This window comes from Drosophila navojoa, chromosome 4 (genome assembly GCF_054131105.1).
Source record: "Drosophila navojoa isolate 15081-1374.11 chromosome 4, UAZ_NAV_1.0, whole genome shotgun sequence".
In the NCBI taxonomy this organism is placed as follows: Eukaryota; Metazoa; Arthropoda; class Insecta; order Diptera; family Drosophilidae; genus Drosophila; species Drosophila navojoa.
In genome coordinates, this window is record NC_142892.1 from 10,414,434 (window position 1) to 10,427,467 (window position 13,034).

The 13,034-nt window shown below is 43.2% G+C and overlaps 1 protein-coding gene across 2 annotated transcripts in view; it reads left to right on the top strand.

Moving 5' to 3' along the window:
• Positions 1 to 13,034, top strand: part of Eip78C (Ecdysone-induced protein 78C) — a 38,763-nt gene that overhangs the window by 14,380 nt on the left and 11,349 nt on the right. Inside the window, exon 1 of one of the 2 annotated variants that reach the window (XM_089259807.1) lies at positions 1,769 to 1,973. The exons of the other annotated variant lie outside the window; for it this stretch is intronic. The gene's annotated coding sequence lies outside the window, so the exon portion shown is untranslated. Of the gene's footprint in view, positions 1 to 1,768; positions 1,974 to 13,034 lie in introns of those variants that run through there. 2 annotated transcript variants of the gene reach the window in all.

The window sequence follows — 13,034 nt, forward strand, 5'->3', positions numbered from 1 at the left end:
TGGCTGGGCCCGCAGGGCTTGCAGCATGGGGCGTGGGTCATGGGGCGTGAGGCGTGGTGCCTTGGCACCATTCGTTGCAAAACTACATTCAAATGCTACAATTTCAATTTCAATGAAATACATCAAAAATTTCAGTTTTGTGGCAACTGTACTTTTGGCTAAATGAATCTACATCTATTAGATACTTTTGTCTGTCGTATAGCTAGATACATTTCTCTTTATTCTGGAGAAGAGTTATATATTTGGTTAGTATTGCTCTCCCTTTTACTTATACTAAAGTCGGTCAGATAACTTATTAGATACATAGATACTTTATCAGCATATAGATACACAGCTTAGTCTCGCTCTCTCTCTTTCTTTCCCTCTTTCCATGTAAGATACACACCATCCTACATCGTTCACATATCATTTCAATTTGCAGATACATCGCTTATTCCCCATCAGATACTCAGATACTCCTTTCAGCCTGCAGCTACATAACTAATTCCACATGGCTTACATAAGTTTTCGCCGTCATTTTATCAGCTCAATTAAGATTTCTTTCAATTTTCCATTACATCTGTTTCATGACTGGCGGAAATAGTAAAAGTTTTTCATTTTTGTTTCTGTTGCTCGAAAAAAACAAAATTGGCAATGGAAAATTGTCGAACGATTTATCCTGTTTCCTTGAGGCAGCAAGTTGATCAAAGAAATGCATTCAAAGCGTACAAAGCTGGCATGAAAAGTTACTTCCTTATTGCCAATACCCACACACTCACGCACACAAAAATACACACACATTCACATTCGCAGGGGAAGAGAAGGAGGAGGAGAAAGAGACGTATCTAAGCCGTCATCTAAATCAAGGCTTATGTAACTGCCAAGCGGTCGCCATGTTCAGTTTTTGTTTGTACCTTTTTTGCCTTCTGCTGGTATTGCGAATTGTAAAACGTGCCGCTGGCCACGTTGCCAAATGTGCAGCAGTCGCAGTCGCAGTCACAGGCAGTCGCAGCTTCAAAATGTAAATGCAAATGCATCTAACACCGGTTGTGCAGCTTTTTGTTGCAATCTCACGGATGCAACACACACAAATCTCGTTACTCAATTTCAATTGGTTTGCAGTCGCTGTCGAAGTCGACGGCGGCGTCGACATCGACATCGACGTCGCGGCCAACTGCAGTGCTTCCTGCTGCATTCGAAAGTTCTGCAAGCTAAAAAGCTCGCTCTCCGAGTCGCTCTCGCTCTCTCTCTCGCTCGCTCTCTCAATAGGTGCCATGCACGGCAGCTTTGACTGCCTGCCAGACGCTCTCTCGCTCCCATGCTGCTGTTTGCACTTCTTTGTTTTGCTTCTCATATTCTTGAAGCTGCTGCTGCTGCTGCGACGCTCGCTGCGGCTGCTGCTGCTGCTGCTTCTGCTTGTGTAAAAGCTTTGCGTCGACGTTCGCCGCGCAGCAGCGGCCGCTTTTCGTTCGCGTCGCTTCGCTGTCGTTCGTTAGCTCGTTTACAGTTGTCTCTCGTTGCTTCAAGCGCGCGGCACGCGAACGCTCCCCGAAAAGCGAACACAACAAACGCTGCTCGCAGCTCGAATTCGCGTTCGTTTTGTGTATTTATCAAAAAATAACAAGAAGAAGAAGTAGCAGAAGAAGCAGCAGCAGCAGTAGCAGTAGCAAAAATTATAACTTCTAAAGTGCGTTAAGGCGTTCAATACACAAACACACGCACGAATTCACGCACACACTTGCAGCAATTGATGCGTCGTCCCAGAGCCTGGCCACAGTGTGTTGCATAAATTGCTCGCGGGCATTGTGATTTGAATTTCAAAATCAAGTTGAAGTTGCGGCCACCCGCCGCTGTTGCCGCTGCTGCAGCAGCACTCGCCCTCACTCTCTCCCCCTCTCTCTCTGAGTGTGTGTGTGCGTGCGTGGAGGAAGAGGCAGCCAGAGTTCCCCAATTCCAGCTGCGAAGTGACAGTGAAAAAAGAAACGTCACAAGAGGTAAAAAGGAAAATATATACATATAAGAGAAAATACAAAAAAAAAGTAAAACGAAAAAAAATCAAAATCCAAAAGCAGAGCAGAGTGAAATTAAAGCAGCTGAGCGGCTCGAACTGTTGCCTTTAAGTGAAGTTTCTGAAATCAACACACGAGACAACAACAACAACAACAACACCAACAAACAATACAAAAAATTAACAAAAAAAGCCAACGAACGCAGCTTCAAAAACAACAACAACAACAACGAAATTGTGGCGAATTGGCAGCGCCTATTTTTGGATAACAGCCGCATGAAGCTTGCGGCAGGAGCTGCTCCCAATTGAATGGTAAATTGAATTCTTCTTTCGCATTTCCTTTCTGCACTCTCCACTCCACGCACTCCCTCTCTCTCTCTCTTTCTCGCTCTCTCCACTCTCGCTGCGCTGCTTCTCACTCTCATAATAAATAATTCAGTCTTCCAGAGCGTATGCTTAATATTAATACAATCATCAAAAAGTCAACAAACACACACACAGAGCTACAACTCCTTCACTCTCTCACACTCACACACACACTCGCGCAGGTTCATTCACTTACAGCAGCAACAACAAAAAGGCCTGCAACTTCCTGTCTGTTGCTTTGTTATTGTTGTTGCTGTTGCTGCTGCTGCTGCATTTTACTTCCTACATTTTCCGTACCAAAAAAAAGGTAAAAGAAATATTGAAAATACAAAAAAAAAGCGTAAATAAAAAACTGGTTTAGTTCAACACTCCGCGACTATTGCAAAACTGGTTGCAATTATTGATGATGCTGCTGCTGCTGCTGCTTTGATTTTGCTGCTGCTGCTGCTGCTGCTGGTTTGCCAATTGATTTGTGCCCAGTTAGAGCCGCTTGGCATTTGCATTCCGGTTTAGGGCGCATCTTCAGCACTAATCAGAGCCGGAAACATAAAAATTGCCAGTCTCCTGCTCGCTGCCCGCTGCTCGCTGCCTGCTGCCTGTTGCCTGTTGCCTTCTTCAAATGTCCAAGCTATGAAAATTGCTAACTAACTGGCCAACAGGTGCAACAGCAGCGGCAGCAGCGACAGCCAAGACAATCAGTTGCAATCATAGAAGGATAGCCAGGCGACTAGTTGCAGCTGTTGCTGCTGCTGCTGCAGCCACGTTTCGTAATCCCTGTGCAACAAATCAAATTATGAATAGATGAGAAGGCAAACACGACTGCTAGATACTCTGTAGAATTTAGAAATGTAGTAAAACTGGGAATCAAAGTAGAATTAGCGAGAGAGGGGAAGAGACAGAGACAGGCAGAGATGAAGAGAAGTACTCAAGTGTGGAATTTGTTGAAATTGGTAAATTATTTATTATATTTATATGGTTTAAATGAGCCTATTGTCGTATTAATATAAATACTTCCCACTCTGCTGCATCTATCACTTGTAGCTTTCTTAATACTCCAAGCAATATACTCCACCAGTTGCTGCTAGTTTTCCAGGGTATCTAGCCAAAGAGCTATGCATAAATTAGCCTCCATTATGTTCTACACATGTAGATCGTTTAACCAGCGAATATTCACATTAAATAGTTGACAAATTGGCAACAAAAATTGCAAATACACACACACACACACCTCTCCCTCTCTCTATCTCTCTTTCGCACACACACACACACGCAATGCCGCACTTGCCGTCAAAAAGTTTGTTTGCTCAGTTCATTAACATCGAAATTCGTCCTTGTACGGCCGAGTCAACACAACAAACAGCAGAAAAAAGCAGCAACAACAAAATGCGAGCCAAAGCAAATTGCAAACATAAATAAATAAATAAATAAATAAATTATATGCAACAACAAAAAAGCGGCCAAAAAAGGGGCAGGCGCAGTTAGGGCGCGGTGGAGCTTGGAATGTGACCCAAGGATATCCAACGACACGTGCCTCTAGCAAATCTGACGAAAATGAATGTATCTTTACGTGAGTGTGTGCGTGTGTGTGTGTCTAGGTACAACTGTAGTCGCAGTTGCAGATATAAAACGGAGCATTGATAAAAGTATATATTATATTAGTATCTATATCTTCATGTGAGTCTATTAATAGCACGAAATGTGAAGATGTATCGGTGTATCTTTATATGTATCTTTATCTCTGTATCGTCGTAGCTTCATGTGTAACTGTGCCTACAGCATTAGACATCTACATCTATCTATATATAAAGCTGCAACTAAGTATCTATCTTTTAGTAGCTGTAGATGTATCTTTATTACCACTGCTTACAAATATATACATATATGAATGTATGTATATTTTTATGTATATACAAATATTGTTGTATCTTTATAGCCACTATCAGTGCCTCTATTACATTTGTATGTACTATGCATTATAAATGTATCTTTATATCTTTAGGCATGTTTGTCTGCATCTATAGCCGTACTATTTTACATATATTGTCATACACATCTTTTTATTTTAGTCCAAATATCTTCATGTGCAGTAACTGCATTACCTGCAGTACTTAATCCAGACTTTTCACGCCCAGATACAAAAGTATCTTTGATTCGCATTACTTTGGACTATCTGTGCAGTTGATTAACGATATCTGCCGATGTTTCTATATAATACGATATGCAACTGATTCTTTATCTATTGGTTTTTTGGCTTTATCGACAAAGTCAAACGCCTCACCTGTGCTGCCCTGCCCCGCCTTGCCCGGATTGATTGAGTGGCTGGCTGACTGTGTGTATTAGCGAATATGCCAGAAAGCAACTCAGCTAAAGCTGCTCATAAATAATCAACATCATTGTCGTCATGATGATCATCGCGTAATCATCATAGAGCAGACTGGCAGCCAGTCGAGCCAAACGTTTAGCTCGCAACGGTATTCGTTGTAAAAACGCGGCCAATAAACTGAATGCGGTGCGGTTCAAGGTTTGGCCAAAGCCAAAACGAAACTAAAGCAACAACAGCAGCAACAATAGCAACAATAGCAACAAACAAAGGCGAACGACGGTCGCGCGCGCGGCACAGCCAAATGAATAACAATTAAATCTCACAAAAGGCATGAAATCATCTGCCTGAGCGCTAAAGACTAGCAAAGCGAAAAATGAGAAGAAACATGGAATATAGATACAAAATCTAGCACAAAGTCGAGCTGTAGTTAATGTGTATCCATGAGATACTTCTAGCTCCAAGCCACAAGCTCAGTGACCAAAACAGTCATTGCTCCAGTCTCCACAGTCTCCACTCGACAGTCTACAGTCTATCTGCTCCCATCTAAAGACTGTCTTAAAAACTTACCGTTAAACTCAGCTCAAGTTGGCCCATTAACAGTTAAGCGGGCCAATTACCCAGTCCCAGCATAATTGCCTAACAAGAGAGAGAGAGAGAGAGGAGATTATGGGTATGGGATCGTTGCTCCAAGCAATGATTGCAGCTTGTCAATCAGCTGTTCTTCGATTGGGGATGAAATGCCCCTGCGTGCCGCAGTTCTATGGCTGCTCGACTGGCTCCGCTCTGTTGCTGTGCCGTCTGCTTCTTCTACCTCACACACACATACACACACACATACTTTATTACAAAATTGACCCACATATTTGTTGATGTTTACTACACACACACACACACACACACACATTCGCGCGAGTGGCCATTCTACAGCTACTTTCTGTGTGTTATTTATTCATTATTATTGTTATTGTTATTATTATTTTCATTATTGTTTTAGTTTTAGTTTTATTTTTGTTGGCTCACAATTTGGTCTTCGCGTTCGCTTTAATCGCCACTTTTCGCTGTCTTTGCTTTGCTGCCCAGTTTTCTTGCGGTTCACATGGCAAAAAAAAAACAAAAAAAGTTCGACAAAAACAAAAACCGTTGAAGTTGTGTTTCATTTCGTGACATTAATGAACTTATATGGGCTGGACAATTTAGATTTGATGTGTCAACAGTCTGGCGTGTGTGCGTGTTTGTGTGTGCGTGTTTGTGTGTGTGTGTGTGTGTGTGTGTGTGTCTCATAATTGTATTGATTATGTGTCAGTGTTGGCAAAGGGTGTGGCAATTAATTGGCAAACATCATTTAACGACCAAAAACAAAGAAATACTTTCAAGCTAATGCAACATATTTCAACTAGCATATCTTAGCATTCATTTAACATTCTGTTGGGCATTTAAACAGTTCTTAGTAGATCATTAGTATGTTAGCTTTACATAGTTGTAACATCCATCTGTATTTGAGATGCACTCACTAGTTATCTATAGATATACATATATCAGTAAGAGTTTTTGATTATCATAAGTCACACAATATACCTTTAATAACATTATGTTAAAGCTAATAACATTTAACAGCATATACATACATACATACATATGTATCCTCTGTATATATTCTATATACTCTCCACATAACATTATCCAGTTAACATAAAGCTAACCTAAATGACACTCTATGTAAAGTCCCCCAGAAATATCATTCTCCATTTAACATTCTGCTATGACATATTTAGCCAATAATTTAATGTTCTAACAGCTTCTATAACAATAGCTGAATCACAAAAAGCTTTTAGGTTTATATTTTCTTGCTCATTAGTAGTCCATAATAAACAATATATATTTATGTATACAAAAAAAAATTAAAAAACATTCTTAAGAATTTGTGAAGCGTATTAGAGTCGTGGCCCGCACCAGCCACTCATTATAATTGACATTTTTGGGCCAAGAATATACCGCAAACTGTTTCAGTTTTGGCTTCACGATGCTTTGTTTCTTCTTCTTGTTGTCATGCTCGGCTGCAGATACAAAGAAAACAGCTAGAGCTACAGATACAGATACAGATGCAGTTAGCCAAGAATGACCTCCAAATTGAATAGAATCCAAATGCCAGTGAAGTATGGGAGAGGGAGTGAGCTAGAGTGGGAGAGAGAGGGAGGGAGAGAGACACCTCCAACCCTCTAGAATGTGTGGCAAGGTGCAGGCGAGCATAACCACAGCAACCGCAGCTCGAATGATAATTACCATCGAGCTGATAATGACGATGATTAAGTAACTGAGCTCATGAGTGCAGCTCAAAATGTGTGTGCTTAAGAAGTGCAAGAGCTAGGAATGTCCATGTGCGTGTGTGTGTGTGTGTGTGTGAAAGCTTTGTGTTGTGGCTGTCATAGACGAGCGCCGACAAACCCATTCAAAGTGCCAAACAGAACAGAACAGAGCAGAGCAGAGCAGCGCAGCGCAGGGGAGAGTCGACTGCAGCAAGGGACAGTAAGGTCAAGCCTGAGGTAGAGCCCTCAAAGTAAATGCAACTGCCAAAAAAGAGAGGTAAAACAATGTATGGATGTTGCCTTGACTTGAGGCGCTCTTCGCTCTTTTGTTTTAATGCACATTTTATTGCAAAATGTATTAAAATGTGACACAGGCGGCGATTGGAGTGAATTAGTAAGTGGCACGGGTGGGGCGGGCCGTTGGGGCCATAAGCGAAGTTTAAGTGGACAGGTAGCTGAGGCCAACGACGGCCCGTTGATGGGCCTGTTAAATGCTGTTGATGGCCGTTGCTGTTGCTGTTGCTGCTGTTGTTGATGAGACATGCGATAAAACTGAATATAGGTGTTGGTGTTGTTGGGGCTGAGGCTGCTGCTGCTGCTGCTTGGCTAATGACTGTGCCCAAAAATGCAGAAGACGAGTTTAAAGTGGGTTAAATGCTGTCTGTTAGCTAGCGGAAAGTTGCTTGCGTGCTTTTCAACTTGAGAAAATTTAACACAAATATAAACCGAGCGGCGTTGGCAACGTAAAAACTGAGAGACAACAAAAGCCATTGTAATGTGCAAAGAAATGGATGTGAGTCGAGACTCTGTAATGGAGTTGAGCGAACTTCAGGGCAGGTATATGAGAAATATCCTCAAGTCAGAGGCGCCTTATCACTAAGTTTTTATTGAACTCATTTCTTTTACTTCAATAAGTGATTAGAATAGTCTATGCAAATCTCCCACTTCATTAATCCTTTCTCTCTCTCTCTCTGTTGCTCTGTTGCTTAGTCCCAACGACAGACTCTATTTCTCATGCACCTCACCTCTCTCTGCGATTCTCATCATCATGTATTTTAGTGTTTCGACGACTTCTGCTACCCATACATAATGTACCATACATAAACAAAGTATCCTCTACTCTTAACTTCATACATCACATCTTTACCTCAACTATATATGTATGTACATTTTTAAAGTCCTGCTTCTGCCGGCAGTGCGAAGAGGCGAGCCCTTAAGCTAATGTGTGCCCATTTTGCATTTATGCGTAACTGCGCTTATGCCACGCCTCAGCTCATTAGCAAACGCCAGACGTGAGGGGGCACAGAAGGTGGGTTAACAAAGGAAGCTGAGCGAGTGTGGGTAGGGGGAGGGGGACCGAAGCACTTGGCAACTACAGCTTTGTAGAGCTGCGGCTACGGCTACGTCTGCGGCTGCGACTGCATCTGCATCTGCAATTTTCACTTGCACTTTGCTGCCGCCAGTAGAGTTAATTTTATTTGCAAAATAAAGCGAAACAAACTTTAAATGGAGTCAAATGCCAATACACACACAGGAAAAGGGAAAGGAGGAAGAGGCGAGGAGGCGAGGAGCCGAGCAGAGGCCAGACGTCTGCAGAACAAAGATTGCACACACAGCAGCAACAGCAACAACAGAAACAACAGCAGCAGCAACAGCAGCAAAAGCAACAAAACGAACAAAAAAAGTTCAAACGCCAGACAAGGATGCACCAAAGTGCAAAGGCAGAGAGCAAGCGACCAACGACCGAACGAACGAGCGAATGAGCCGAAGAGAGAGGGGGGCAACAAAAACGGCAAAGCACTCGACGCAGCAGACGACGACGACGTCGACGCTTGCTGAGCCAGAGCCAGAGCCAGAGCCAGTGCTTTGAAAGCGGAAAGCAAAAAGGATTGAACGACGAGAGTGTGAGCGAGAGGCAGTGAGAGTGAGGCAAAGGCGGGTGCAGTCAAAACAGCAGGAGGCAATGGCGACGCACGTGAAGACGCAGCAAAGCACACGCACAAGCACACACACACACACACGCACACGACTGAAACAAGAACAAGTGCATTGACACTTTATAGCGATGACGACGCGACGCGACGCCTGCAAAGGGTGAAGCACCAGTGCGACGACGCTGGCAGCGCTGCATTTTGATAGCAGCGCGCTGTAAATATATGCAAAAGAAGAAACGAGAACAGAACGAGATGTGAGAAGGGATCGGTGCACACGCACAGCTGATCAGGCAGGGCGAGCGACAGAGACAGAGGCAGACACAGGGCGAGCTTGGGCAAAGGGTGTGAGGGAGATGCAAAAGGGAGAGGGCATGCCCAAAAACTGGCGATCGTTGCACTGTGCTCAGCAACAACAACAACAGCAAGAGTTTTTGTTTTTGTTTGCGTAGCTTTGGGCTGGAGCCGGTAGCTGATTATGAGATTGCAAAACGAGTCGCTCATTATGAGCTGGTTCATAATGTTTGTTTGCCCCACGATGACGTTGCCAAACAGCGAAAGCGCCCAGCAGAAAAAAAAGTCAAGAATGAAATGCGAACAGCAACAACAACAACAACAAAGATCACTGACGACGAGACGACGATCAACGACGACGTTTATAGTTCAACGCTCCGTCTGGGCGTGCTCCCTGCTGGCATCGTTAGCCATTGGCCAGTGCCCCAGAGGCGCTGCGCTTGTCTTTGGGGGTCTCCTTGCAGAGGAAGAAATCACTCAGTTGCCGCCGCTGCTGCTGCTGCTGCTGCTGCTGCTGTTGCTGCAATTCTTCCATTGTCGGTCATTGATCGTGCGTGCTCATAATGAAGCCAACGACTCTCGTTGACTCTTCCATTAACTACACGACCTGATCATGTTGTGATCTTATTATGGTGACAGACAGAGAAGTAAATAGAATGAGAGAGAGATAGAGAGAAAGGGAGAGAAGCATACGCAATCATAAATCATAAAGATCTCTAGCTGCTTGCGCTGCTGGTTCATAAATATTAACTTAGCCGAAGGCATTAATCAGAATTTGATGTATTACTCAGACAATTTAGTGATCATTTTATGGTGACACAATGATTAGGAATGGCAGATCAGGGGAGTTACAGAGACAATCATTAATATTAACTTTCTATAATGAACTCAGCTTCTTATTCAACGATCTAGGCTAAGTCTTGCCTTGGGCATTTCATGATATTCAACAAATTAGTTTGATGATCTGAAAACTAAAGAAGAAGACAGCTCAAGCAATAAAAAGCCAGAGGTATGCGCTAACTAGTCTGCTCTGTTAACTATTCCTAGCCAGTACTGGGATAACTATACTGATCCCAAAACTAAACGGATCATAAAACGCTTGCGTGCATTTGTAATAAAAACTGCGCTTGATCGCCATTAAACGATCAGTTGCGAATGCTACTCGTGTTGGTCTTGCCATGCTCCGCCTAATGGCTGATCGCTACTGAGATAAACTGGACTGATCTCAGCCATTTAATCTTGGGGCACAGCAATCACAGCTGATCGTAAACGGTTCTCGTGAATCTGCAGTAAAAACTGCGCTAGATCGCTGATCGATCATAGGAGCTACTCGTCTTTTCCTCTTGTTGTGATCTGTGCAGTCAGCGAGCTACACCCACGCCCCGGCAAGCGATCGGGCAGCTACTGCCTCGGCGAGATCATTGATCTTACCTACTTGGCGCTGCTAATTTGTATTATTAATTCAATCAATCACAGCCCGAACGCACCCTAACAGCGATCCAATCGCAACATGGATCGACAGCAGCTGCCAGCGAGCATTGATCTCGCATACATACATATACCTATGTCTATTTATGTGTGCATATATGTATGTGTATATCGTCTCGTCTCGGTCATACTCTCGAACGATTGGCATTTCACAAATGCGGCGCGTTCTAGTTTCTCGCTGTCGATGCGAATTCTTGTTGATTCTTGGTTGATTCGCATTTCGTCTTGGCTAATTTAATTGTTTGCCTTTTCATTAAAGCGGGATGTGGGCCCATGGAAACATTTATAGAACAAGCAACAGTCTCCCCTCTCTCTCACACACACACCTCTTGGTCAGCATTTAATTCGCTAATTGCCAATGCGCCCAGCGCTTATCAAATTGGAGCATCGCTTCGTTATTTGTTTTTTCTTTTTTTTTGGCTACTGTCTGATGTCTTAGAACTCGCGTTGTTTGTTTTAATTTAGCTACACATTTTAGTTCAAATATTTGATAAGCAGACGCGACGAGGTGAGGTGAGGCAAGGTGAGGCGGCTCTGCTATTTGCGTAACTTTCGGCATTACTCATGCGCCCCGTTAGCCGCGCTTCCGCTCAGCCAAAATGCTTTTCTAATTATTTGCAATACAGTTTCAGCGATATATCTTTATATCTAATCAACATTCATGGCTAATTTATTTGACGTTTTTCGTTTTTGGTTTTTTGTTTTTTGTTTTTGGCTCAAATTTAATTTGAATGCGAGCTTTAAATATAAAACCGAGTTCAATAAACGCTTAATGAGGCTTTGTGTAGGCGTTGCTAAAAAATCATTTTAAATTTTTACTTTTTTATTGAACTTTGCACTGAGCAAGGTTTTTTCGGAAATTTTTGGTATAGATAAGCGCTTAAGCCTTATCTGTATTAGATAATAATTGAGAAACCGATAATAATATATATATCAATTATATTAGTTTTCTGAGTATTCCTGGGAATAAAACTAGGGGGGGGAGGGAAAGAGGGAAAGAAAGACGGACAGTTATGTAGACAGACTGACAGCCGAGCAATAGCACTCAAAATCGATTCGATTTGCAAACTTTAAAGTAGAACTTCGCTGCACTTGGTAGTTCCTGCCCGATTTCCAGGTATAGCTCGCTAAACGTCCCTTAGACAAGCTCAAAACGTAACAAATGGCAACAGTAAGCTGCCCCCAATGCTTGTAGCTATGGAACATGCCTGTTTGCAGCGCCAAAGTGGGGCACACACAGTCTCTAATGTGGCAAAGAGGCCATCAGAATGAGGCAGGGGGCGGTAGCGGGGGCACAGATAGAGAGACAGAGACAACTTGACACCCGCTGCTGTTGCAGTTGCAATTGCAGCACGCCTCCGCATTGGAGCCAAAGTGAATGCAACTTTTAAACACCTCCCCAGGGAGCTGGCAGCAGAAGCAGAGGCAGAGGCGGTGGCAAAGGTAGAGGCGGGGGCAGGAGGCAAACGCTCCAACGTCAGCCAACTGTGTTTTTTATCTAATTAGGTAGTCAAAATATACAAAAAAGAGACAGCTTAATGCTTAGGCTAGCGAGCGTGTGGGTATGTGTGTGTGTGTGTGTAATCTAAACTGTGTCACTAAACAAAAAAATAAAATCTGAGCGCGACAGAGAGAGAGAGAGAGAGAGAGAGGGGAAAAAGACAGACAGCAGCCGCTGCTCAGCCCAGAAAATTGTGTCAAACAGATAAAAACTTTGAATGAAGATGAGACGGAAGCGAGGCGAGGCAGCGAGTGGGACGAGCCACGCCCTCTTTTGGATGGGAGGCGATTATGATTATAACCTCAATTCTAGGAGAAAACTGGCCCGAAAATTGTAGAGCATTTGAATAATTTTTAACAAGAATGCAATAAAGCAACACAAAACAAAGTAAATGAAACGAGTGAGACAAAGAAAGGGAGAGCGAGAGAGAGAGGGAAGGAGAGAGAGAGAGACAGAGTAAAGCGGCTAAAAGCCAGTGTACAAAGTAGGCGGCGTTGATTTAAATGGCACCCAAAAAGTCAGCAACGAAACGAGAGGGCAAACAGACAGCGAAAGATGTGGAGAGACGGAGAGGGAGGAGTGGGACAGAGACAGAGAGGAGATGGACAACTATTCAAATTGAGGTCATTCATCCCGCTTCGTTGAACGCGCTTAAGTGAATTATATATGTATGTGTGTGCCACTCTCTGTGTGTATGTGTGTGTGTGTGTGTAGCTGAAAGTTACATAGATACATAGTCATATGGAGAGGCATAGGTTACCCGTGCAATAGTTATGTGATGTGTCGCCAACTTGTGAATGGGGCATTAAAGTGGGGACATCTATCCATCCATCCATTCGTC